Below are 26,847 nucleotides of genomic sequence, written 5' to 3'. Positions count from 1 at the left end.
AACAAAGAAGAAATTGTGATCCATGGTTTTTAGCAATGAGACCCCTTTTAGTTGACTCATCCAATGTGAAAATGAAATGAAGCATCATCTCTTCTGCAGTCAAGAAGATAATTAATGAGCAACTCATTTCTAAATGAAGGCCTACGGGAATAAAGCAACCAGCCCTGAATTTAAGAAGAGAAAAGTGGTTACATGTTGGAAAGAATACCAAGTCAAAAATCACCCCATTATGTGGAGAAAAGGGAACCCTCTTGCACTGTTGGTGGGAAAGTAAATGGATACAGCCACTATGGAGAACAGTATGGAGTTCCTTAAAAAACTAAAAATAGAGCTACCATATGACCCAGCAATCCCACTACTGGCCATATGCCCTGAGAAAACCATAATTCAAAAAGAGTCATGTACCACAATGTTCATTGCAGCTCTATTTACAATAGCCAGGACATGGAAGCAACCTAAGTGTCCAATGACAGACGAATGGATAAAGAAGATGTGGCACATATATACAATGGAATATTACTCAGCCATAAAAGGAAATAAAATTGAGTTATCTGTAGTGAGGTGGATGGACCTAGGGTCTGTCATACAGAGTGAAGTAAGTCACAAAGAGAAAAACAAGTACTGTATGCTAGTGCATAAACATGGAAACTAAAAAAAAAAACCAAATGGTTCTGACAAACTTAGGGGCAGGACAGGAATAAAGACGCAGACGTAGAGAATGGACTTGAGGACAGGGGGAGGGGGAAGGATAAGCTGGGACAAAGTGAGAGAGTAGCATGGACATATATACACTACCAAATGTAAAATAGATAGCTAGTGGGAAGCAGCCACATAACACAGGGAGATCGCCTCAGTGCTTTGTGACCACCTAGAAGGGTGGGATAGGGAGGGTGGGAGGGAGATGCAAGAGGGAGGAGATATGGGGATATATGTATACGTATAGCTGATTCACTTTGTTATACAGCAGAAACTAACACAACATTGTAAAGCAATTATATTCCAATAAACATGTTTAAAAAATAGCAATGAGAAAAAAAGGAAAAAAAATCACCCCATAAATGTTTGAATTTGAGTTCTTATTCATTTTTAAATGAGCTGTAACCCATGCTGAGTACCTCTGCGGGTGCTACTCATCAACTGCAATTACCATCTTTGGTAAAGTAAGGAGAAACAGGAATACTTTTCCTTTTAGCTTTATTGCTATACGTTTGCCCTTAGATTTCAGACAAATGAAAAGCCGCTTGAAAGAATGTCAGTAGAGCAGAGGCAAACATCCATCTTTGGATTCCTCATCTAACATTTTCAGGCACCGGCTCAGATGATCTTTAATGATGGTAACAGTTAACATTTATTGAGTGCCAACTAAATGCCGAGTACTTTGCGTGCATTGTCTTTTAAAATTCTTATCCCAAACCATTGTGTTACCCTCATTTTACAGATGGGGAAACTGAGGTTGAGAGAGTGAAAGTTCCTTGTCCAAGATCTTACAGCTGATAGAGGCAGAATTCAAATCCATGTCTGATGGTTCAAGAGCACACGTCCAAACACTGCTTCAATCCAATTGCATGTGCCAAAATAATTAGGGTTGGAGGGCTGCGACACAGCCATCGGCTTGCCTAAGGGATGTCTTCCTGAGTGCTGTATGACCGAGTGAGGGTCAGTTCTTGCCTCTCCATCCTCCAGAAAGGTTCTGACCAGAAAATATTCAAGGACCAAAGAGGTCAATTCTATCTTTGAGAGAGAAGGAAATTCTCTTCTCAGTTCTGAAAGATCTGCAGAAGTACATTCGCTCATCCTCCCTAGTATGGGCTGAACTGGGTTCCCCGCCAACCTCAATTCATATGTTGAAACCTTAATCCTCTTAAAGAAAAAAATGATTCATGATACTTGTTCCAGGTGGTGAGGGCAACTTTATGCAATGTGGGGTTTGCAGTGGGGGAAAGAGATCAGCCCCAAAATAAATATAACAAGGACAAGTGGAGATTTAGCGACAAGGAGCGGGGTAGGTGGTAGGCGGGTAGGGAGGTGAGGGCGGGGGTGTGTGGAGGGGTGTCAGCAGAAAGAAGATTACTAAAAGGCTATGGGGATTTTGGGTAGACCCACTCAACAGGAATCTTGCCAAAGACAGGACTGGTGCTAAGGGAGCCAGGGTTGGTGATGAGGAAACTGATCAGCTATCCAGGGTGAGAGATTTTTGTTAAATTGACCCAGCAGGATTCTTGCTAAAATTATACTAAGTAGGCCAAGGGCAAAACCCAGGGTCAGAGCTTTGAGAGCTTAGCGCAGCCTGACTAAAGTTTGGTTAAGGGGTCACTGTCAATGACCAGTACCTCAGAATATGAGTGTATTTGGAGATTGGGTCTTTAAAGAGGTAATTAAAATTAAATGAGGTCATCATGAATGGGCCCTCATCCACACGACTGTTTTTGGAGACGGAACCCTCAAAGAGGTGATTAAGTTAAAATGAGGCCCTTAGGGTGGACCCTAACACAATCTGACTGATGTCCTTATAAGAAGAGGAAATTTGGACTTGCAAAGAGACACCAGGGGTGCATATGCACAAAGAAAAGATCATGTGAGGACATGGCGAGAAGGTGGCCATCTACAAGCCAAAGAGAGAGGCCTCAGAATGAAAGCAACCCTGCTCTCACCTTGATCCTGAACTTCCTGCTTCCAGAACTGTGAGAAATAAATTTCTCTTGTTGAAGCCACTTAGTCTGTGATATTTTGTTATGGCAGTGAAAATGAGCAGGACCCTGTGGGGTCCTCTCAGGTACAAAAGCCCCTCTGTGTCCCCCACTCCTTGTGTGTAGAAAAAGGCTTTAGTCTCCCAGGCCTGCCGTGAGTTCAAAGGGCAGATTCAAGCAGTTACTATTGATAATTAGGGAAGAGAGGAAATGCAGAAACAAAGGAAAAGTAGTCAAGAAACAATAGTGCAGTGAAAAAGCAGAGTCTAATTCCTCCTCAAGGGATATACCTAACAATCTGTTGCATAACTTCGAGTTTTTCTGTAGGAACTAAGACACCCACCCAGGTAGAGGATGGTGACTGCGTGTTGAGCATAAGCACTTAGACCCCAGACTGGTTGAAACCAGAAGGTTGATGATTGAGATCCTGAAACATCACCCTGTTACCTCACCACCAACCAATCAGAAGAAAGTCCTGCATCCTTCAGCCCTTACCCCAATGTTGCCTTTAAAAACCCTTCCCTGAAAGCTATTGGAAGGTTCTGGTCTTTGGAGCATGAGCTACCCGTTCTCCTTGCTCGGCCCTTGCAATAAACCTTTCTCTGCTCCAAACTCTGATGCTTTGTTTTGTTTGGCTTTACTGTGTATCGGGCACATGAACTTGGGTTCAACAGCAGCGCTAGCAAAGGAATACACTCTCTGAAGGTCAATCTTTTTTTGTGTGTGTGTGCTAGGCGGGCCTCTCACTGTTGTGGCCTCTCCCGTTGCGGAGCACAGGCTCCGGATGCGCAGGCCCAGCGGCCATGGCTCACGGGCCCAGCCGCTCCGCGGCATGTGGGATCCTCCCAGACCGGGGCACGAACCCGTGTCCCCTGCATCGGCAGGCGGACTCCCAACCACTGCACCACCAGGGAAGCCCCTGAAGGTCAATCTTAATAAGCATCTTTAAGTAGAAGAGAAAAGTAAGTGCTTAAGAAGAAAAAGAAAAAAAAACTGGAAAATATTCTGGTTTTAGATTTAATCACTTAGATCTAAAAGACCTTTAACAATAAGAAGAATGAACTCCATTTGACCAAGTTTCTTCAGAATGGTGCCCGCCACTGAGCCCCTGATCCTGTTGCTTTTGGGGGTTAAGTCCTTCATCTAATGAGACCTTTCCCTATTGCTGGGCCAGGTGAACAACACGAAAGACAAATCTCTATCATAAACCCATTGAACTATATTATATAAATAGCTTTCGGGAAAAAGAACAAAAACACACGCTTTTATGTCCAAATGATTGCTTCAGGAGCATTTCCTTCATAAACCGTCATCAACTATCCAACCATGAAATGCAACCATTAAATTACATTAATTTCTAATTAAATTCAAACTAGAGAAACACAGGAAGTCAAGTGCTCTGGGCTGTAATCTCAGATTCATCATTAATTGTAGAAGTAACTAGCAACTAGTAACGAGATGAGTCACATTTCTTCTCTGTGTCAATTCCAAATCTAGACAATAAGACTAACAATGCATTTCCTAACTAATATTTGGTAAGTGATTAAAGTGATGAAAATAGTTGTGAGATATTTGGAAGAACAATGGGTTAGGCAAGTATAAGGCAATATTATATGTAGCATTTTTCTTATTGGCTTAGTTAATTTCTATAAAAAATAAACTTTGGAAATAAATTCATCTAGACGTATCCTCAAGAGAATCTTATAAAACATATACTAATTAGAGGTGTTTTTTTTAACCTATTACATTAAATAAATTATGTGACCTCTTACTGAAGTTAACACATTACTATATAAATTAATGACCCAAACATTACACAAACCCAGAAGTTTTTCATAGACCGCTTGGGCTGCTTGTCCACAGTTCTCTCAGATGTGTAAACTCTCTTCCAAATTTCGGAGCGGCTACACAGAAAACTTTCTATGTTAAAGACTACCAAGGCAAACTTTGTCACTCTTACTCAAAACAACACCCTTCCTACCACATTAGGCTTGTCTTTCCATAGCCCTGACAGTGTCAGAGCCTCCAGGTTCTGTGCAAGAAACTCAGCCTCTTGTGGAATTCAGTTATCACGTGCACGGAAACTGTACCCAAAATTATATGCCAAATTTTGACCTTGTTGAAGCTTTGAAACAAAGTGTCTGTGTGCGTGTCTGTGTGCTTGTGTGTGTGTGTGTGTGTTTCACCTTCTGCCCTGCACTCATACTGTCCTAGTTTTTGTTCCCTGAGACAAGAATGTGAGGTCAAGTAGTTCATCCAGGAGATGGTTTCAGGAAGTGGGGGAACCAGGAAGTGAGATGGAGGAGGGAAGGAAGCTGATAAAAGGTACGTTATCAAGCAGGTGAGAAACGCAGGCAACTGTGGCTCATCCCCTCTGGGGACCTCTAGGGGGGGCAGTGTAGCGCACACCCCCAAAAGCTGGAGGGTTTATCCACAATCTCCCAGCAGGTATCAGTTAATCAATGCCACCAGCATGAGCCTTATTTTCTGTTCTTTCTCCTTCAGTCTTCTCATCCATTCTCTCACCAAAGCTGATGAGTTCTTATCCCTCTACCGTGTTTCAGCTACACATGTCCTTTCCCCCCCACCACATCCACAATCATAAGTCCAATGGGCAGAGCTCGGTGAATCCTCCGTGCTGGGACCCCTGTCTCCAGTCCCACTCTGGCGCCATCTTGGCTGTGTACTACCATTCAAACACCACTGACAGAAGGTTATTTCTCTCCTTTGCTCAAGTGGTGCACTGCTGTATATTATATTAAAGCCAAAAGATTTGGCCCAACCTCTCCTTTCTACCCAAACTTAACCCCAGATACGTAAACCTACTTGATGCCTTTTGTGGTATCTGTACTATCTTGCTGACCCCTGGCCCTTTCTGGCCATACCATGCCATTCTCCCTGGGTTCTCTCCAAGTCAGCCGTATTTGCCTTCTATGAGTTCTTGAATTTGTCAAGTCCCTTCCACCTCAGGGCTTTTGCACGTGTGGTTCCCCCTCTTTGTCTGTAATATTTCTCTCTGTTCTTCACTTACTAACTCCTCTTCCTCCCTCAGTTGGAATGGCATTTAGTTCAGCCCTTTCTAACTGATTCCCCCTTACCCAGCCTCCATTTCCTGTGCCCTGACAGGTCAGGTGCCCTGTTACATATTCTTCTAGCCTGTTTTTCTCCTTTATACCAGTTCTCACGATTGCAGGTAGTTTACTGATTGATTGCATTAAGTGATTAATTCCATTTAAAATTTCTGCTTCTCCCAGCAGGCTGGAAGTTACATGAGTGACTATACTACTCACCTGTGTATCCCTAACACCTAGCATGATGCTTAGCATACTACCAGCGCTCAATACATATAAAAGAGTGAATATACACAACTTACACTTTCCAGCTCTAAAGGCTTTGATTTCTCCTCCCGTGATGGCTTCCATCCTCTTCATTTAGGTGAAATACTTTGTAAACAACAAACCTTGTGGATGGATCCCCGGACAGGCAATTGGAGAGGGCTCTGTGTCAATATAAAGAGAAAAATGCTACAAAATCAGTATCATTCTTTATCTATAATCAAAACATCACATTGTGCGTCATTTGCGAATTATATGTAATGAAACAGTAAGATTTTCAGGGATTTGATAACAATGCTGGCAGTAGGAGACTATAGAAAATAAGATGATTCTGTGAACTTTTTTAAAAAAATTACTGCTAGATCTTTTCTTTTTCTTTTTTTACATTTATTTATTTATTTTTGGCTGCTTTGCTTCTTCATTGCAGTGTGCGGGCTGCTCACTGCGGTGGCTTCTCTTGTTGCAGAGCACGGGCTCTAGGCGTGCGGGCTTCAGTCGTTGTGGCTCACGGGCTCTAGAGCGCAGGCTCAGTGGTTGTGGCGCATGGGCTTAGTTGCTCCGCGGCATGTGGGATCTTCCCGGGACCAGGGCTCAAACCCGTGTCCCCTGCATTGGCAGGCGGATTCCTAACCACTGTGCCACCAGGGAAGTCCCATCTGTGAACTTGTTAAAGCTGTGGTTACTCGCAAATTTAAGGGGAAATGCATGCAGTGCTAACAGAAGTCAGACAGTGACTTAATGCTTTGGAAATTTATGGGACAGGTGTGACAGCCTATTGTGTCTCAGAATAAGCAATTTCAGCAAAGCCATAAAGTATACAGATGGGAAGAGAATTTGATTTCACTTAATTTTATTTGATAGAACTTAACACTTGAACAAGTGCTGTTGCTAAACTATAGGAGCTTAAAAATTCTCCTTTCTCCCTAATGGGGCCCAAAGAGAAATGTCTCCATTTGTTCCATCATAAATGTTCAACTGCAGATTTGGGGGATAATAAAAGCTCTGGCCTTGCTATTTAATTATTCAGTTGACTGCTAGAAAGATTTATCTACCCAAATGGGCTTGTAACTCAGAAATGTTAATACCTGTTTATTTAAAAAGAGAGTCATGTAATTCCAAGACAAACTAGTGTCAATCTAGATTTTTACTATGACAATGGAAATTTGGCAATTATATAAAAAGCTGTAAAAATTTTGGCAAATTCGCTTTTTACTTGGTATTCTCGAATATGCTTTCTGAGACAAATACTATGTCCTTGGAACTTCTACATTGAACATTGAGAGTGAATCATTGCAAAAAGGGTGACAATGAGACATTTATAAAGATATTTTTCTACTCAGCGATGATGTTTTTAAGAAGAGTTTAATGTATATTTCATAGTAGACCTATTTTAAAATATGTACACATCACTATAAAGGGAAAGCCTCAATAAAAGCAAGCACTGTATTATCAATTTCTGGTAAAACTTTTAAATGTTGTCACTAATTATAGATGGAGCACTTTTCCTGCAATATATTCCTGTTTGTTTGACACCTGGCAGGGCCGGCACCAATTTATTCACTTTCTCTGTTACACGACATTCAGTCCCTGGGACCATTATTTCTGAGGGAACCAAGCAACATAACTAGAAGCCTACATAAATGATTCATACTAGAACACTCTAGAACATGCCACTCAGTGGGAAAGGCTGATCGTCTAATCCCACTTGATGGCTGAAGCTGCTGTGGTGTCGCAAGGAAGGGATCCATTTACCAGATCCTTCAGATTACCTAAGTCCTTTCTGCAGCTGCAGAGCCCTGTAACCTTCCCTTGTCTGCAGGAAGTATTTGTAATACTTTATCGTGATGAAGCGTTTCCTGAAAACACACACACGCACACGTGCACACGCACACACAGTATAATGGCTGCTTATCTTTGGCACCTCCCGCTTAGTAGCAACTTTCTCTTGTATTTTTAATAACCCCTTTATTATTTTAGAGGCAGCACATTTACATTTATAAAAAATTACCAAACACAGACAATCAAGCAAACAAAACTTCACCTTCCTGTCACCCAGAATCACCATGTCTTACCTTTTAGTGCATATGCTTCTGGATCTTTATATGTTTGCATGTATATTTGTATCTGTATATACACACACATTTACGCGTATTTTTCTTTCCCAGGAGGAGATTATATTCTACATACTGTTCTAACACTTAGCCTTTATTGGTCAATGAATCTTGACCTTTCCGCTTCAGTATATTTTCTACGTCACTGAAGAGCCAAACCACATTCAAATTTCCCCACTTAAGCTAAAACAATTCTTACAACTGTTTAGTCCTATCCAGGAATCCTATGAAGAAAGCTCTCTGGCTGTTATAGCCCTTATTTCTCTTCTGTCTGTCAGGATCCCCTTTTCATGACACTGGCTTTTTGAAGACATAGGGCCAGTTTTCCTGTGGAATGTCTCCCCTTCTAGATTTGTCTGATTGCTTCCTTGTTGTACCATGTAGCTGATTCCTATACCCCTCTATCTCCTACAGACTGCAAGTTAGAACTAAAGGATGCTTGGATTCATATTTTGGCTAGAAAACACCATAGGGGATTCTGTATCTAGAACTGCACTGTCCAATGTGGTAGCTTCCAGCCCTATATGTAGTCATTTACGTTTTAGCTTCAATTAATTAAAACTGAAAATTAAGTTCCTCTGTTGTGCTGCCCTCTGGACAGTGCAGATATGGAAAACTTCCGTCATTGCAGAAAGTTCTACCAGACTTGCTAGCTAGAGATCGAGTCTATTTCTTCACTGCTTGAGTTTGGGCTTGGGTCAATCAGATACTAGTAAACGTGAGGCAGACAGAGGCTTGGAGATTGTTTGCACACCAGTGGTTGCCCCCTTTGGCTGCTCAACCCTTGAGACCGCCATGTAAAGAAGCTTGCACTGTTCTACTGCAGGATAAGTTACCCCATGGACAGTGAGCAGAGCTATTCCAGCTGAAGTCCCAGAGATGTGACTAAAGCCATCCTAGGCCATCTTGAGAGACAGTACAGAGGGAGGCCTCAGCCATCCAGCCATCCCTGTCAACTGCCTGACGTATGAGTGAGGCCACCTGAGACCCATCGGCCCCAAGTGAGCCATCAGCTGAATACAGAGACCAGTAAAGCTGCTCCAGACATAAGAACCAACAAGCTGACTCATAGAGTAGTGAAGAATAAGAAATGATTATTATTTTTAGCCACTAGATTTTAAAATTATTTTAGCCGCTCACCTAATATATAAATCTTGCCTAAATCCATACTTTCATTAGGTTTTGTAAAATTATGTTTTCAACTTCTATCACTCCTTCTGCATTTATTAACTGGCATTCTTTTGTAAAGTACAGCTCCTCTTCATCAATTGGGCTAATTGGTTATTCCGTCACACAATTTCTCCTGGAAAGGCAGGATAAATATTTAGTTTTTTCCTTTAATTATCAATTAAAAAGTAAGGAGTTGTTTAATGGTCATCTCATACTATGCTTTTCTGGCTTTCTCTTTTTTGAGTGTTTTTATGAAGTCATGGGTTTTATATATTAAACACATTTTATCTATATCTATAATCATTATTTTTTTGATGCCCCAATTGTCCCAACTTTGGCCACTGGGAGCCCTTTCAGACCACCTTCTATGTCATTTTGACACAAGTCTATTAACCTTAGAATGCTTCCTTTCCTTCTGTCAAAATAAGCTATCTCAAGCTCATCCTGCATCTTCCCTGCCCCAGACCTAGAACCAGCCATATCTCTTAGGAGTCCAGGGGATGTACTGACATTGCACAATCTGGTGACAATCGATCCTGAGGTGACAATGCTCACACCATTCCATTTATAGAGATGTGATTTGAGCGTACACGTCCTCTTCCCTTTCTCCGACACCTACTTTTGTTCTCTGTTCTCAAATCTGCTCACAGCACTTCTCACTCAAGATGCAACCCTCTTCTGTGTTCGACCATCTGGCAGATTTGCAGCTTATAACACTTTTCAGAATCTGTCTCCCTTCCTGTTGCACCAGTGTTGATTTCACACCAGTTCTGCTACCTCTTAGTTTGGGGTTTTCTCTGCCTCTTGGTATTGCTGAAGTCGTTGTAAATGAGTTTTGATTTTTGTTATCCCTGAGGCTCTCCTTGCTTTTCAGAAAATGAAGTAGAAATATTACAAACTGGGCTGCCTTCAATCCCTATACTCAATCCTCAGTCCAAACAAGCGTTGGGCAAGTGATGCAGGTCAGGTTAAATCAGAAGGTTCATCTTCCTGATCATGGCTTTTGGTCAGGAAAGGACACTGACCCAACTGTATCTAATCAAAAGCCGTCTCCTGGTGGCGCAGTGGTTGAGAGTCTGCCTGATGATGCAGGGGACACGGCTTCGTGCCCCGGTCCGGGAAGATCCCACATGCCGCGAAGCGGCTGGGCCCATGAGCCGTGACCACTGAGCCTGCGCTTCCGGAGCCTGTGCTCCGCAACGGGAGAGGCCACAGCGGTGAGAGGCCCGCGTACCGCAAAAAAAAAAAAAAAAAAAAAAAAAAAAAGCCATCTGGCACTTATGCTGGAATAATTGGGCTACAGGAGCTGAATGAACAAAAGCCTAGAATTGCTAGAAGCTACTGGCTCTCTCATGGAGAGAATCTGGCTGAGACTGATGCCATCATGGAGGAGAGAATTGAAAGGTAGAAAGAGAGAGACACCTGAGGGCCTCATTTGGGCTCCTGGGTCCAGCCTTACCTGGAACCAGGCCAAACCTAGGTTTTTTAACTTACATAAATTTTAGAAGTCCTTTTAATGAAATAAAACAATGACGATGAAGTGGTTATCCTATTGAGTGGCACACAAGAAGTCCCAATATATGCTATCATTATTATTTTTGAAAACTTATTTGAGTTAGGTTTCTATCATTTGCAAGTGCAATATTAACAACAAAAAATAATACCAAAGATTTCTGAGAATTGTGCTAGGCACTTTACATATTACTTCACTAAATCCTCACTTCAAGCCTTGTGATAAGTATTTTTACTCCCATTTTAAAGACTTAAAAAGGAGCTAAGGCTTCAATGAGCCTAAGTAAGCTGGTCAGAGAGCTAGAGAGTGGTAGTGCTGGAATTTCAACCTTAGCAGTTTGAGTCTAGAATCCGAGCTCCAAATGGCTTAAAAATTCTTGGCGATTTAAATATAATTAAAAGTATAGGCACTTAATCGAAAGCAGCCAGAAAATCACCTGTAACATTGTGCTTAGTCAAGAAATATGTCTGTGTATTTAGAATCTACACTTAAAAAAAAAAATTATTTTATTTATTTATGGCTGTGTTGGGTGTTTGTTTCTGTGCGAGGGCTTTGTCTAGTTGTGGCGAGCGGGGGCCACTCTTCATCTCGGTGTGGGGGCCTCTCACTATCACGGCCTCTCTTGTTGCGGAGCACAGGCTCCGGAGGCGCAGGCTCAGCGGCCATGGCTCACGGGCCCAGTTGCTCCGCGGCATGTGGGATCCTCCCAGACCAGGGCTCGAACCCATGTCCCCTGCATTAGCAGGCGGACTCTCAACCACTGCGCCACCAGAGAAGCCCTAGAATCTATACTTTGTTAATGGCTCATGAAGTTGGAAGCTGTGCTGATATGCTCCCAATAGTGTACCATAATGACTTCACACCAGATTTTATAATCGAATGCTCAATTTCACTTTGCAGAATTCTTCATGTTAATTCCTTTGAAAACTGCCAGTTGAAATAATTAGCAGAGTAGCTGAACGAGTGAACCTATGGGATAAGGAAGACCAGATTTCCAGGAAAATGCCTTGTTGGCTGAGGGGGAATTCTGTTCATCTTTCTCTCGCTCCCGGCGCAATGAAATTTCCCCTCCCAGACAAATATGAACAGCATGTTTCAAAATATGCACTCTTTACCATTTAATTAAAATGATTCCATTAAAGCGTTATAAATTGATTTCAATTACTACCCATTTTTCTTTTTAAATATGCTTAATAATAAGTAAGTTTAACCAAAGTGATGTTATTATTATAGATTCATTTTCACCCCATTCCTTCACAGCACCTTTGTCATGATCTCATTAACAGGCACTAATGCTTTTCTACATCTTTGCTAAAGAAAGAAAAAGGAAAAAAAATGAAAATACTCTATCCCATCAACATCTAATTGGAACTTCTCTGGGGAAAGGCATTTTAAAACAAAGTATAAATATGTTGCTTTGATAATGATAATCCTCTTTAGTTTATAGCCAGCCTGCCTATGGGAAATTAGTCATGGAGACACCAAAACAGCAGTAAGATTCTAATTTACTTCTATACATTTTCAGCCAGTATGCAATAATACTATGGGTTAGGTACAATTTTTACCCATTTTACAAATAAGGAATCACAGGCTTAGAGAGGTTAAGTAAGCTGACAAGTACACAGCTAGGAAATGAAAGGATATAAACCTGGATGAGGCCAACATTTACCCCTGTAACTTCTAATTTTTTCTCTTTTAATAAGAATTCACTGAAAATTTGGGAATTATAGAAATACTCCGCAGAGAAGAACTCAAACCTGCTCCAAGAGTAGTTACTTCCAGTGTCTGTAGTCCTGAACTCATTCTGAGGATGAGTTACGTGGTTAAGAACTTATCTTAAATGCTTCCCAGGAGACCGTCTATAAGTCAGGGATCAACTGAAGCCCCCCACCAAGGAATCAACGTCTCCCTGAAGGGGGAGAAAAGTTTTCTCTAGCTGAGTATAGTTCCCGGGGTACCTGTGAGGTCCCAAGGGTGACCAATAGTGGTAACACCCATTTGTTTAGAGGGGAGCCCAGCACCTCACTACCTCACCCAACATACAGCATGGTTCCACCCAAATGGCCAGGACCTGACCACCACAGTGAACCAGTCCCAGTTCCCCAGCTGGGGCTGCTCACTCCGTGTGTGAAGCCACCACTCACTGGGGAGCTCCCTACCACGCCCGATCTAGTCTTTCTTCTAACCTGATAGGAAGGAAATCTGCCTTGGCCAGCACTCACAATCTCTATAAGAAACACGTAAATCGCTCTGATAAATTTTTCAGATGTAGGATAGCTTCTGCCTAGCTTTCAGAGAAAGAAATTTTCTCACCCCGTTCTGACACACCCTCACTTTACAGGACTAAACAGAACAGAGACCGGCTGCAATGTCTGCCTTTGGGTGACTTCCGAGATTCAGATATTGACTCACAAGTCTCAGCTAGCACTGCCCACCACAGGGGATCTCCTATAACAAAAGCTGACTTTGCTCCCAAGATAATCTCTACCCTAGAGAGCAAACATTTTGAAATCTTAAAAGTGACAGTTGTTTTTTTTTTTTTAAATAAGTTTATTATTTATTTACTTATTTTTGGCTGCGTTGGCTCTTCGGTTGCCGCACGCGGGCTTTCTCTAGTTGCGGCGAGCGGGAGCTACTCTTCCTTGCGGCACGCGGGCTTCTCGTCGCGGTGGCTTCTCTTGTTGTGGAGCACGGGCTCTAGGCACATGGGATTCACTAGGTGTGGCACGTGGGCTCAGTAGCTGTGGCTCGTGGGCTCTAGAGCGCAGGCTCAGTAGTTGTGGTGCACGGGCTTAGCTGCTCTGCGGCACGTGGGATCTTCCCGGACCGGGCCTCGAACCCGTGTCCTCTGCATTGGCAGGCAGATTCCTAACCACTGCGCCACCAGGGAAGTTCCAAACGGACAGTTTTTAACTTAAAAAAAAAAAAAAAGTTTAACCTCTGCCTCTGCCAGCTCTTAGAACTCCATTCCACGTGGAACACACAGCCACACAGATGCTTGGTGTCAGGCAAGGGAAAGTGGCAAAGCCCCAAAGGTTGTGACTGCCACACATGGACCATCTTATACAAATGGAAAGTTAATTCCAAATACTTCGTGCTTTCCTGCTGGGGTTCACGAGCATCTTAGGTTGCAATGAATCCAGCTTCCACCCAGGGTAGCGTATTAGAGAGACCTACATGGAGACCCGCATGGCTTCCACTTTTCCAGACGTGGTCAGCAGTCCCATGGCTGCAAGTAGTCCCCCCGATTTGCTACGGCACTTGTCTGAACTCCCAAGGTCACTGCCACCTTCCACCTCATCTTAGTTTGGAGGTAGTATATAGTAAGGCTGCAGGGAGCAGACAACCACTCAAGATTTAGTGTGGACCTACTCCATCGTACTTCAGCCCAGGAGAGCAATGAAGGTAGCCTTGGGAGGAAGCATTCCACCAATGACTAGCCAAGCAGCATCCAGGAGGGGCCCACAGAGTACGAGGCACCAGGTTGAGGGCCAGGAAAGAGAGCTGAGATATAGAATTCTTGCTTCTGAAAGCTCACAGCCTGCTGGAGAAATCAAGGGGGTAGTCTTGGTTGTGGGGTAAGCAGGGCGGAAGCTTATGATACGACTTGGAGGTGGGGCAAGACTCCCCTTGCCTAACAGTCCCTCCTTATCTGACTATGGGGCTTGGAATCTCTCAGACTCTGGGGCTGGATCAAGCTGTATCTGAAGCAGTCCTCGGCTCCTTAAAGCCCAGCTCCTTGATGCTTAAGTGAAAACAGTCACTTCTCACTCTATTTTCAGGTTAATCCTGAATGAAAGGCAGGATCCCTTAAAACCAACCACCGATGGTTCAAAATTCATTCTTTTTTTTTTTAGTTAAAAAAGGGTCTGGACATTGAGGAGAGCATGGACCCCAAGGCAGATACAACCTACACATTTGGGGGGCCCACAGTCTGGTGGGCAACACAGATAGCTAAACCAGTGACTGCAGTGCAGTGTGTTGACGGCTATGAGGGGAGGGCTACACACAGCTTGGGAGGTGCACAGCAGGGGGACTGAACCTAATTTTGGGGTAGATCTGAGCTGAGACCCGAAGGATGAATAAAGACCCTCAGGGAAGAGGGCGGCTCCATGTCACAATGGTTAGAATGGTGGGATCTAGGATCTGATGGCCTAGGGTTCAAATCCTAGGCAAGTCGATTAACCCAGCTCAGCCTCAGTTTCCACATTTTAAAAGTGGGAATAGGAATAATAATTCTTACCTCGTAAGTAACTGTCCTCAGAGGTGAAGATTAAGTAGGGTATATATAAAGTTCACTAGCAGAGTAACTGACACATAAGAAGGCTTCGTAAGGAGAATAACTTTTAATGATGGGAGTAAGAAATATTTCTCAACGTTGAAGGAATGGCAAGTGTGACATCCTGAAGCTAAAGGAGAGCAAAAATGAAGCTGAGGGGGCTTCCCTGGCGGCGCAGTGGTTGAGAGTCCGCCTGCCGATGCAGGGGACACGGGTTCGGGCCCCGGTCCGGGAAGATCCCACATGCCGCGGAGCGGCTGGGCCCGTGAGCCATGGCCGCTGGGCCTGCGCGTCCGGAGCCTGTGCTCCGCAACGTGAGAGGCCGCAACAGTGAGAGGCCCGCGTATTGCAAAAAAAAAAAAAAAAAAACCAACAAAAAAATGAAGCTGAGGAATTGGTAAGAAATTTATTAGAGCTAGATCTGCATAAGAAGTAGAGTGTCCAGAATTCATTTTGCGTAAGCAGGGACCAGACGGATCACCGATACCGCTAGTGCAACCTGGATGGGGACCTTTCTATTGATCTCTGAGATTCTGACTCATATAAAGGTGTCCACCTCATGACTGGCCTCCCTCTGACAGACTTCCCTCTCAGTCACTGGTCACAAGTTCTTACTGTTGTGTCTTAGTAGCCCAGTTCTCTCTGAGGCTTGTTGTGTGTTAGAAGTCATTTGGTTGCAAGTGACAGAAACACACACACACACACACACACACACACACACACATGAGGGGAGGACAGTACTGGCTCACATAACTTCAGACATCTAGGCACAGTGAGGGCTGGATCCAGGTCTTCAAACATGGTTGTTGGTAATCTTTTTCCATTCTCATTGTTCTGCTTTCCTTTATCCTGGCTTCATTCCAAGCCATTATTTTCTCTATGGTAACAAGTGGATCGTTAGCAACTCCACGTTTATATTCTGGAAGCCTGGCAACTCTACCAGAAAGAAGTCTCCCGTTTCCTAAAATTTCCAGGGTTCACTCTCATTGGATTAACTTGGGTCACATTCTTATTGTTGAACTAATCAGTATAGTCCATAGGGTAGAAAACACTCACTGGCCAGGACTAGGTCATATGCCCACCCCTGGAGCCAAAGCTCAAGGTCAGTTCCATCCAAATCCTATGGGAGAGATGGTTCCTGGACCCGTCCTTTGCCTGTTGGCTCTCAGATTTCTGCTGTGCATTTACAGAGAATGCTATCTCCATGATGTCTTTGCCTGCTGGTTCCCAGGTAGATTCTGCCAACTGGAGGCACTGATAGAAGATGAAAGGACAGGAAGGAAAAGAGGCCAAGGTATTTATCCTTCTCTCACTCTGCTTCAGGGGGTGTCAAGGACAGTGGCCGCGTCTCTCTGGGGCCCCTCCTTTTCCGGTCCCATCTCCTGCTGCTCAGACCCACCATATCTCTAGCTCATACCAGATGGCCCTGGACTCCAGCAACACTGCCCTCCTCCCTTTTCTCCTTAAGTGTCGAAGAGACTGCCTGCTGTTCTAACCATTGGACAGCCCCACCATCCCATCTGACTCCTCACCCTTCGGTACTAGGTGGAGATGCCCTCACATTGTGTTTGGGGTTTTCCTCCCAGTACCTGCCAGCTGTGGAGCACAGCCTGACTAACCCCAGTAAACCCTGAGTTACACAAGACGATTAAAGTTCTCTCTGCAGAAACCAACTGTGGCACAAAACAGTCACCCTGATGGTGAGAAACATGGCAGAGAATTCTGTGAGAAGGGCACGAACACCGTGCCAGACCCTCGCTTAGCGTTCCAGTGAGTGGAATCCAAACGAAATGAGGAAATAAACACGGGGCTATGACACTGCCTAATTAAAGCTAAATTTAGCCAACTCCGGTTTTTCAGAGCTGTCGTGAAATCCATTTCAACTCAGACAATAATCACGGCAAACACGGAAAATGAGGAAAGAGATTTAATTAGAAAGACGGAGTGGCATCAATATAATAATCAAGATAAAAAACACCACACATCTACACAAGGGCCAAACGAAACGGGCAGTTATGGGTTGACATTTTCAGTGATTTCACTGTGGCTCTGTGGCTTTCTAACTTTAAAAAAAAAAAAAAAGAAAAGAAAGAAAGCAAGAAGAATATCAGGTGATACTGTGATTCTCTCGCCATTTCCAGGGGCACCCAGTAAACCTGGCGCCTCACGGTAACACGGTTGGGGGTGGTGGTGGAGGACCAGGTGGAGGGCCTCCTCCAGGCGCTGGAGGTCTTTAATTACAAGGCAGGGCAGATGACGGCCCCTGTCCTTCGTGACAACCCCATTGCCAGCCCTGGAGTGACACCACAGACCTGGCTCCAAATCAGATTGCAAGGAAAGTGCAGTGAGGCTACTCCGGAGCTGGAGGGCTGCACCAAGTAGGGGCGTTGGACTTGAGCTGCCTTTCCGCTACGAGGCTTTGCTTTCTCTTCTATTAATATATGTCACTGATAAATAATCAGGAAATGTCTGTGAAGCTTCCAGTCTCATGAAATGGAAACAGAGACGGGAATGGAGGTGACGGGGCAGGAAGAGGTTGATAAAGGAAATGCTCTTTACAGCCAAGATTCCAACACACGCACACACATGCACACATACGTGCAATAAGAAGGCTTCAGCTATTTTATACCTTTTTCCAGCCCTTACAGGCAGGAAAAGGACATAAAAATCTAAAGACTGATTATGTGGCTACTGACCTGCCATCTCATTCCAGAGACAACTTAGTGGGCAAGCCGTTCCATTTCTCTTAGAATTCCCCAATATTCAATGTATTATCTCATAGGTATCAGGCACTTTAATTGTCTTATTTTATCAGCGGTGCAATACTAAAAACTAGGTATCATTACCCTTAATCTACAGATTAAGAAACCAAGACTCCGAGAAGCTGAATAAGTCGCCCCCATACCACAGCAGACTAGGTGGCACGTTTGGAATTCAATCTCTCAACCGTCAGACTGCAGTGCAACACTACCTCCGAGCTCCTGCACGCAGCTAAGGGCCAAAATGTCTCCATGTGCTACACAGCCTGATTATGAGATACCCGTTGTGAACATTTTAAAAATATGACTTTAAAAATGCAAACCACAGGGCTTCCCTGGTGGCGCAGTGGTTGAGAGTCCGCCTGCCGATGCAGGGGACGCGGGTTCGTGCCCCGGTCCGGGAAGATCCCACGTGCCGCGGAGCGGCTGGGCCCGTGAGCCATGGCCGCTGAGCCTGTGCGTCAGGAGCCTGTGCTCCGCGACGGGAGAGGCCACAACAGTGAGAGCCCCGTATAACAACAACAACAAAAATGCAAACAACAGATCTTCCTTGACTTATGATGGCATTACATCTCGATAAACCCATCCTAAGTTGAAAATATCTTAAGTCGAAGATGCATTTAATACACTTAATTTACCAAACACCATAGCTTAACCTTGTCTACCTTTAACATGCTCAGAAGGGTCACATGAGCCCACAGGTGGGCAACACCTTCTAACACAAAACCTGTTCTACAATACAGGGTTGACTGTCTCATGTAGTGTATCGAACATGGTACTGAAAGTGAAAAACATAATGACTGTGTGGGTACAGCATGGTTATAAGTACATCGGTTGTTTGCCCTGCTGATCACGTGGCTGCCTGGGAGCTGCGGTCGCCGCCTCTGCCCAGCATCTCCAGAGACTATTGTACCACATATCTCTAGCCCAGGGAAAGATCAAAATTCAAAGTGTGGTTTCAACCAAATACACGTCACTTTCACACCATCGTCACGTTGAAAAATCCTAAGTCAAACCATTGTAAGTCAGGGACCATCTGTATTAAGTTTCAGCTTTAAAGACAAAATCCAAGGAATGGACAAAAGAGACTGTCTCAAACAGCCCTGAGTCTTATGATAGTTACTCTAAAAGTAGCATAAATAGAATATTCTTTTGGAGGGTAATAATGCCACACACTACGTGAATCCAAGGTGGTTTTTTTGTAATACACCCAAGAATTAGATCCACTGAGAAAATAAATTAGCATATATATGTATATTTATAATCAACTTAAATATGAAGATAAGAATATTCACAGTCTTTGCCTTTGTCTGACCTCCAAAGAGAATCTGCTCTGATAATTCTGACACCCTCTTCCCCGATTCTGCCCAGGCTCTATGGCATTGATTCTCAAAGTGTGGGCCAGAAAGAAAGACTGTATGGACAGAAGAGGTGTGACAAATGCATCAAATAATATATCTCTCTCACCATACCTTTAGGAGTCAATCTGACAGTCAAGTAATTTAAAGGGCTATCTACAGTAATAGCAAGGAGAATAAACACCCTTCCTCCCTTTCTTCCTTCCTTCTCATCTTTTAAGACACAAATACTGTCTTCTTTGTGACTCTAGCCCTGTGCACTAATAACAATTTATATTAAAGCAAGTATCATTTTAATCCACCAGTGATTACACTTCTGCCTGCCTGCCATCAGCTGGTGGGCTTTCCAAGGACAGGGACTTTTGCTTATTGATTTCTGTTCCCCCAAAGCATTTGCTGTGTGAATGAATAAATGAATGAATGAAAGAATGATTGAAATCACCTAGAAACCATCACACTTTTGACCTCAATCTCATCTTCCCAAACACAGAGAAAGCTTGATAAGTTTTAAAGCTACTGTGTTTGTGAAGAGTCATTACTTATGAATCGATACACATGCCATCAATACACCTTCTTACTCTGTGTGAAGAGGCTAAGCTGAAACTCTAGGAATTGAACACAAGATTATTCCCAGGTCTGGTGGCAGATGCTGGCTGTATCCCTCCCATGTCCCTGTGAATTCCTGGGGTCTCCCAAGCACATGCCTACTATGTCCTGTTACAGGTACCTACAACTTCCCCTAAAGGCTTGCTCTCAGCTCCCAAGCAGCACAGGCCAGAAGTGCTGGGGAATTAAAACCATGGAAACAGCCCTTAGCAATGTTAGATGTGAGCTGGATGATGAATGTCCCCCACTTCCTCACTTCTTGGCTGGGTAATTCTGGGGCTCTTTCTACACTTGTCTGCCAGAATACCCCAGCAGGAATGAGCCCAAGGGGCTCTATATGGAAAACGTCTCAATAACTCACCCTTCTTTTCCCACTTTTATTCCCCCAATCTCTTGCTAATACTCTTGGGATCACCTTTGAAATAAGCCATTGGTACTCAAATTCTCTACCCAGCGTCTGCTTCTGGGAAAAACTCAAAATGAGCGGTACCCTAAAAACACAGAACAGATATTACTGACAAAAACAGTAACAAGAAGACGGTACAGATGGATAAAATTCACCCCGCGAGTTACAATTCCTTCCAATGGGTTTTGACAAATGACTCCAATACAGATTGCCATGGCTGTTGATTAAAGATAATCAACTCAAGATTCAGGCCCCAATAAAGTATAATAGACAAAGCGTTCATTTATGCATTAGTGAGGACACTTTTGGCTGCAAGGGACAGAAAACGAACACACAGTGGCTTGAGAAAAATAGAAATTGACTGGTTTGTGTAACTGAAGTCCTACTACAAGAAGCAGACGGTCTCCAGGCAGTGGTGGACCCATATCAAAATTATCAAAAATCTGTTTAAAACCTCCGTTGTTCAGCCATGCTTTTCTCTTGACTGTTGTTACTATTCAGTAAGCTCTTTGAAAGCAATGGGAAGATGCACCTTCAGATTTACATCCCCCTCACTTAGTAACATCAGCAGAAAGAGAGATGTTCTTTCTCAAGATTTCCATGCAAAGTCTTGGGCTTGGCTTTTGTTCCTGAAGTGACAACTACAGTCAGGGCATACAGAATATGCACATTGTACAGCCTGGAAGTGTGTCAGCAGTGGTTCCCTGAAGGAACTTCAGGGTTAGAAGGACAAGGGATATTGCCCAGAGAAGCCCAACAGATGCCCATGACAACATTAAAACAGAACTGTTATTTCAAAAAGGAGAAAGTACAGATAAGCCAAAACAAAGACACTGAAACTTTCAGTTACTCAAGGAGTAAATATTCCATCTTTTGGGAAAGCCAGTTTCTCTGGCTCTCTTCCCTCCCCTCCCCTCCCCTCCCCTCCCCTCCCCTCCCCTCCCCTCCCCTCCCCTTCCCTCCCCTTCCCTTCCCTTCCCTTCTCTTCCCTTCCCTTCCCTCCCCTTCCCTTCCCTTCTCTTCCCTTCCCTTCCCTCCCCTTCCCTTCCCTTCCCTTCTCTTCCCTTCCCTTCCCTCCCCTTCCCTTCCCTTCCCTCCCCTCCCCTTCCGTCCCCTTCCCTTCCCTTCCCTTCTCTTCCCTTCCCTTCCCTCCCCTTCCCTTCCCTTCCCTCCCCTCCCCTTCCGTCCCCTTCCCTTCTCTTCCCTTCTCTTCCCTCCCCTTCCCTCCCCTCCCCTCCCCTCCCCTCCCCTTCCGTCCCCTTCCCTTCCCTTCCCTTCTCTTCCCTTCCCTTCCCTTCTCTTCTCTTTTCTCTTCTCTCCACAGGGGCTCACCTGTTAATTACTCATTCCTGGAGCTGGCTCTAAACAACATACACAGCCCTTAGAATTGAGTACCAAATAGACTATGCCCAACTTCCTGGCAGGGCCCTGAGTGGTGAAGATCCGGAACAGAACTAAACAGCACCACACAGGATTTGAAAACTGAACTGACTCTGAAACCACAGACCACAGAAAGCTGGTTGGAAATTGAGCACTGAACCCCCCTTGGGCTAATTAACCACTAAAACAAAAATATCAACGTTCTCCATGGGATTTCAGTAAGACTCAGAGTCTCATAATGAAATATTTAAAATGTCCAGGATATAAATCAAAATTACTCAGCACGTGAAGAACCAGGGAAATCTCAGCTCACATAGGAAAAGATGCCAACGCTGAGATATCACAGATATTGCAATTACCTGACAAAGGCTTTAAAGCAGCTGTTAAAGAAATACTCCAATAAGAAATCTGGAAGACTCTTGACATAAATAGAAAAAGAGAAAGTCTCAGCAAAGGAAAAGAAGATATAAAGAATCAAATAAACATTTCAGAAAAGAAAAATACAATAACCGAAATGAAAAACTCACTGGATGGGCTCATCAGCAGAATGGAGATGAAATGAAAGAGGAAAGAGTCAGTGAACTTGAAGATAGATTAATAGGAAGAACACAACCTGAGCAACACAGAAAACAAAGATTAAAAGATCCTTCAAGATCTGGGAGACAATACCAGAAGGTTTAACATTCCTATCTTCGAGTTTGAGAAGGGGTAGAGAAAAGCACAGAAAACATATTTGAAGAGATAACAATTTGAGAACCTCCCAAATTTGGCAAAAGGCATAAACCTGAAGAGTCGAGAAGCTCAGCAAGCCCCAGATAATAAAAACCTAAAGAAGTCCATGTCCAATAACATAATAATAAAACTGCTGAAAACTAAAGAAAAAGAAAAAATATCTTGAAAGCACCTAGGAACAATCAACACATTATTTACAGGAGGACAACAACTGAAGTGATTGCAGATTTCTCATGAGAAACCACAGAGTCTGGTATGAAGTATAACCATATACTTAAAGTGTAGGAAGAAAACAGGGTCAAGCCAGAATTCTAGTCTAATGAAAATATCCTTCAGGAATGAGTTGAAGTAAGGACATTCTCAGGTGAAGGAAAATTAAGAGAATTACCAGCAGATCTGCTCTAAAAGAATTTCCAAAGATGTTCTCCAGGCAGAGGGAAATGATACTAGAAGGAAACTCAGAATGTCAAGTATGAGGAAAGAGAAACCAAAGTGGCAAATTTCTAAGTAAATATAATAGGCTACTCTTCTCCTACTGAGGTTTTTAAAAAATGATTGATGGTTGAAAGCAAAAATTGTAACACTGTCTGTAGTTTTCGCTGTCGATGTACAAAAAAACCTGGTACATCTACTGGTAAGGTTTCAATATTCAACGTGAAATGCTAAAATATTTAAAAGTGAAAAATTATGTAAATTGTAATCCCTACAGCAATTGCTAAAAATACTATATAAAGAGATCTAGACACAAAAACAGAATACATACATACAAAGTATGCTCTCAGACCACAGTGGAGTTAAATTAGAAATCAATAACAGAGAAGTAGCTGAAAAAATCTCAGAAGAACAGAATAGGTAAATAAAAATGGGAATACTAAAAAATATGTTCAAATAACCCCCCAAAAAGGTAGGAAAGGAGAAACAGGAATGAAAATGGAGGAAACAAACAGAAAGCAAATAAAATGGTTGACTAAATTCAAACCTATCAAAAACTGCATTAAAATGTACATGATTCAAACACACGAATTTTCAAAGATAGAGATTATCAGAATGGATTAAAAAACATGACCCAACTGTATGCTGCTTATATGAAACTCATCTTAAATACAGTGATACAAGTAGGTGAAAGTAAAAAAGATGAAAAAGATATACCATGTAAAAACTAAAGAAAAGTAACCTTGAGTGGCTACAGTAATGCCAGATAAAGTACACATCGAAGCAAAGGAAATTACCAAGGATAAAAAGGAATATTACATATGGTAAAAAGATTAATACAGGGGCTTCCCTGGTGACGCAGTGGTTGAGAGTCCGCCTGCCGATGCAGGGGGCGCGGGTTCGTGCCCCGGTCCGGGAAGATCCCACGTGCCGCGGAGTGGCTGGGCCCGTGAGCCATGGCCGCTGAGCCTGCGCGTCCGGAGCCTGTGCTCCGCAACGGGAGAGGCCACAGCAGTGAGAGTGCCGTGTACCACCAAAAAAAAAAAAAAAAAAAAAAAAAAAAAGATTAATACAACAAGAAAAAATAACAATGATAAATGTGTATACATCTAACATAGAGTTTTAAAAGCACACAAAGCCAAAACTGAGAGAACTAAAAACAGATAAGTCCAAAATTATAGCTTGAAAATTCAACACTCTTCTCTCAGTAATTGATAGACCAGTAGACAGAAAAAAAGAATATAAAAGACTAAACAATATCATCAGAAAACTGGATTTAATGCCCCAAATTGGAAACATCCAAATGTTCTTCAACAGGGGAACAAAGAAACAAACTGGGTTCCATCCATACAATGGAATTATGCTCGGCAATAAGAAACGGACTGTGGATACAGCAACATCTTGGACGAATCTCAAAGGTATCATTAGGCTGAGTGAAGGAAGCCAGTCACGAAAGGTGATAGATACACTGTTTGAATCCACTTATGGGACCTTCCAGGAAAGAACAAACCTTGGGGATAGATAATAGATCTGTGGTTGCCGGAGATTAGGGTTGTAGGAGAGGGTGTATTCTGATGGTAGTTGTGGTTTACATGAATCTATACAAGGGTCAAAGTTCACTGAAATGTACACATATGCAAAAGGTCAGTTTTACTGTGTGTTCATTTAAAAAGTAAAATTTTAAGAAATTCTAAAAACGAGTTAAAATGTTTTCAATGCGCCAACCAAACATAATAGGAAGAAGCCAGTTATCCAGATGTACTGTTTTGTAGGTAAAGATGACAAGGAGGGAAAAAAAAAAAAAAACAACACCTAAAAGAGAAAAGAAAAGTAAGTTTTGGCTTGAGCAGTGATTCTCAAAGTTAAGTCTCTGTAAGAATCATCTGGAGGATTTGTCAACATTGTTTATTCTGGACCTTGCCTCGTCCCCACTCTCTGAGAAATACTTGGCTGGACCAGAAAAGGTACGAGTCACGAAGTTACCTCTGCCTGCTTTAAAACGTCAGATGAAGAGCAAACTGGACTTGCTCCAGTAACTCAAAACAGATGTGTCTGGATTCAGTTAAGTAATTAGGACAAAATTTTCCTTCCGAGAGTTTACATTTGCAGTGCTTAGGCTTGTAAATTGAGACACATAAATAAACCCTCCTCCTACCATCAGAACTAAAGCTTTTTTCCCCTCTTCTTAGATTGAAGCCATTCACATGAGATTCTCTTAAGTTTTCCTATACAGTCACCAAAGAGCATGAGCCTTAAAAAATGAACCCGCCATGAAACGACTTGCTGCAAGTTTTTGGTGAACATGAAGATTTTTGTTTGTTTGCTTGTTTTTGGCAGGGAGAGGAGATGCAAGTGCATAAAAGCAACCAAACGGGGCGTTTTGGATTCTGGGAAATAATGTCAAAAACACAACTAAAAAGGTCCCTCCCTCTTTCCTCCAGTTGTAGTTTGATGTTAGCCTAACTTTAAAACGTTTGTTTTGAAAAGTCATTGTGAAGGGCCCTATCTAATTTTTCATAACGTTTTTAAAAAGAGAAAAGAATAAAAGTGAAAAGTGAAATAAAATCCTAACTTGCTTATAGGTGGTTCCAGTATCTCCAGAACATGTGAGGTACCCTCCATTTGGGAATGATGCAAATTAAAGTGCTATCTCACTTGTCAATATTTTACAAGAGTGGGATGTGAAGAGGAGCTGGGTGTTCTAATCCCAGTGGCATCAGTTTCACAAGGGCTTCAAGGACGTAGGACCTGACAGCTCCACACATCAAAACAGTGGCTGCTTTCTCCAGCCCACGTGCCCAAGCCCAAGCTAAGAATTTTGAACCACAAGGTACAGGTTGACCTTCCAGGGCGGTGGGCCCATTCCCCCTACCCGAGGAGGTGACTTGGGGATTTCAAATGACCAGAGTTGCCTCAGTATCACACCTTGGGTGGGAAGAAAAGATCCTCTGTTTTCATTCTTCCAGCAGGGGAAGTGGAAGATCCTCTGTTTTCATTCCCTCAGCAAGGGAGCTAGATACAGACAGGAAGGGAGGAATCGCAGGCCTGTTCTGTCTCAGCCGGCAACCTAGAGAACGGGTCCAGGCCAGCAAGACTGTTACTGAAAGTGATGCTCAAAAGTACAAAACAGGAACGGCCACTTTGGAAGGCAAAGTTTGGTTTCTTACAAAACTTGCCATACGGTCTAGCAATTGCATTCCTTGGTATTTACCCTAGAAGTTGATAAGTTATGTCCACACAAAAGCATGCACACAAATGTTTACACCAGCTTTATCCACAATTGCCAAAACTCTGAAGCAACCAAAATGCCCTTCAATAGGTGAATGGATAAACAAATTGTGGTATATCCACTCAACATAACATTATTCAGTGACAAAAGAAATGAGCTGTCAAGCGTTGAGAAGACATAGGGGAGCCTTAAATGCTTACTGCTAAGGAAAGAAGCCAATGTGAAAAGGCTACATACTCTATGATTCCAACTATAGAACATTCTGGAAAAGACAAAACTATGGAGACAGAAAAAAGATGAGTGATTGCCAGGGGTTCAGGGAATAGGGGGAGGTGGGGGAGGGATGAGGAGATAGAGCATCGAGGAATTTTTAGGGCAGTAAAACTATTCTGTATGGTTCTATAATGTTGGATACACGTCTTAGAACACATGACACCAACAGAGAACTCTAATGGAAACTATGGACTTTTGATAGGTTTTGATAGGTTTATCAATAAACTATGGATAGGTTAATAATAACCTGTCAATATCGGCCCATCCATTGTAACAACTGTACCACACTAATGCAAGATATTAATAATAATAATATTATATATTATTATAATAATATAATATATAATATATATAATATATAATATAATATATAATATATAATATATTATATTATAATATATAATATAATATATTATATTATATTATATATTAAATATATATTATATTATAATAATATAATATATATAATATATTATATATTATATATATAATATTATAATATATACTATTATATATAATATATAATATATAATATATAATAATAATAATATTAATTAATAATGGGGAAAATGGAGGA

The sequence above is a fragment of the Kogia breviceps genome, chromosome 10 (genome assembly GCF_026419965.1).
Source record: "Kogia breviceps isolate mKogBre1 chromosome 10, mKogBre1 haplotype 1, whole genome shotgun sequence".
In the NCBI taxonomy this organism is placed as follows: domain Eukaryota; kingdom Metazoa; phylum Chordata; class Mammalia; order Artiodactyla; family Physeteridae; genus Kogia; species Kogia breviceps.
Note: the sequence above shows the minus strand (reverse complement) of the source record.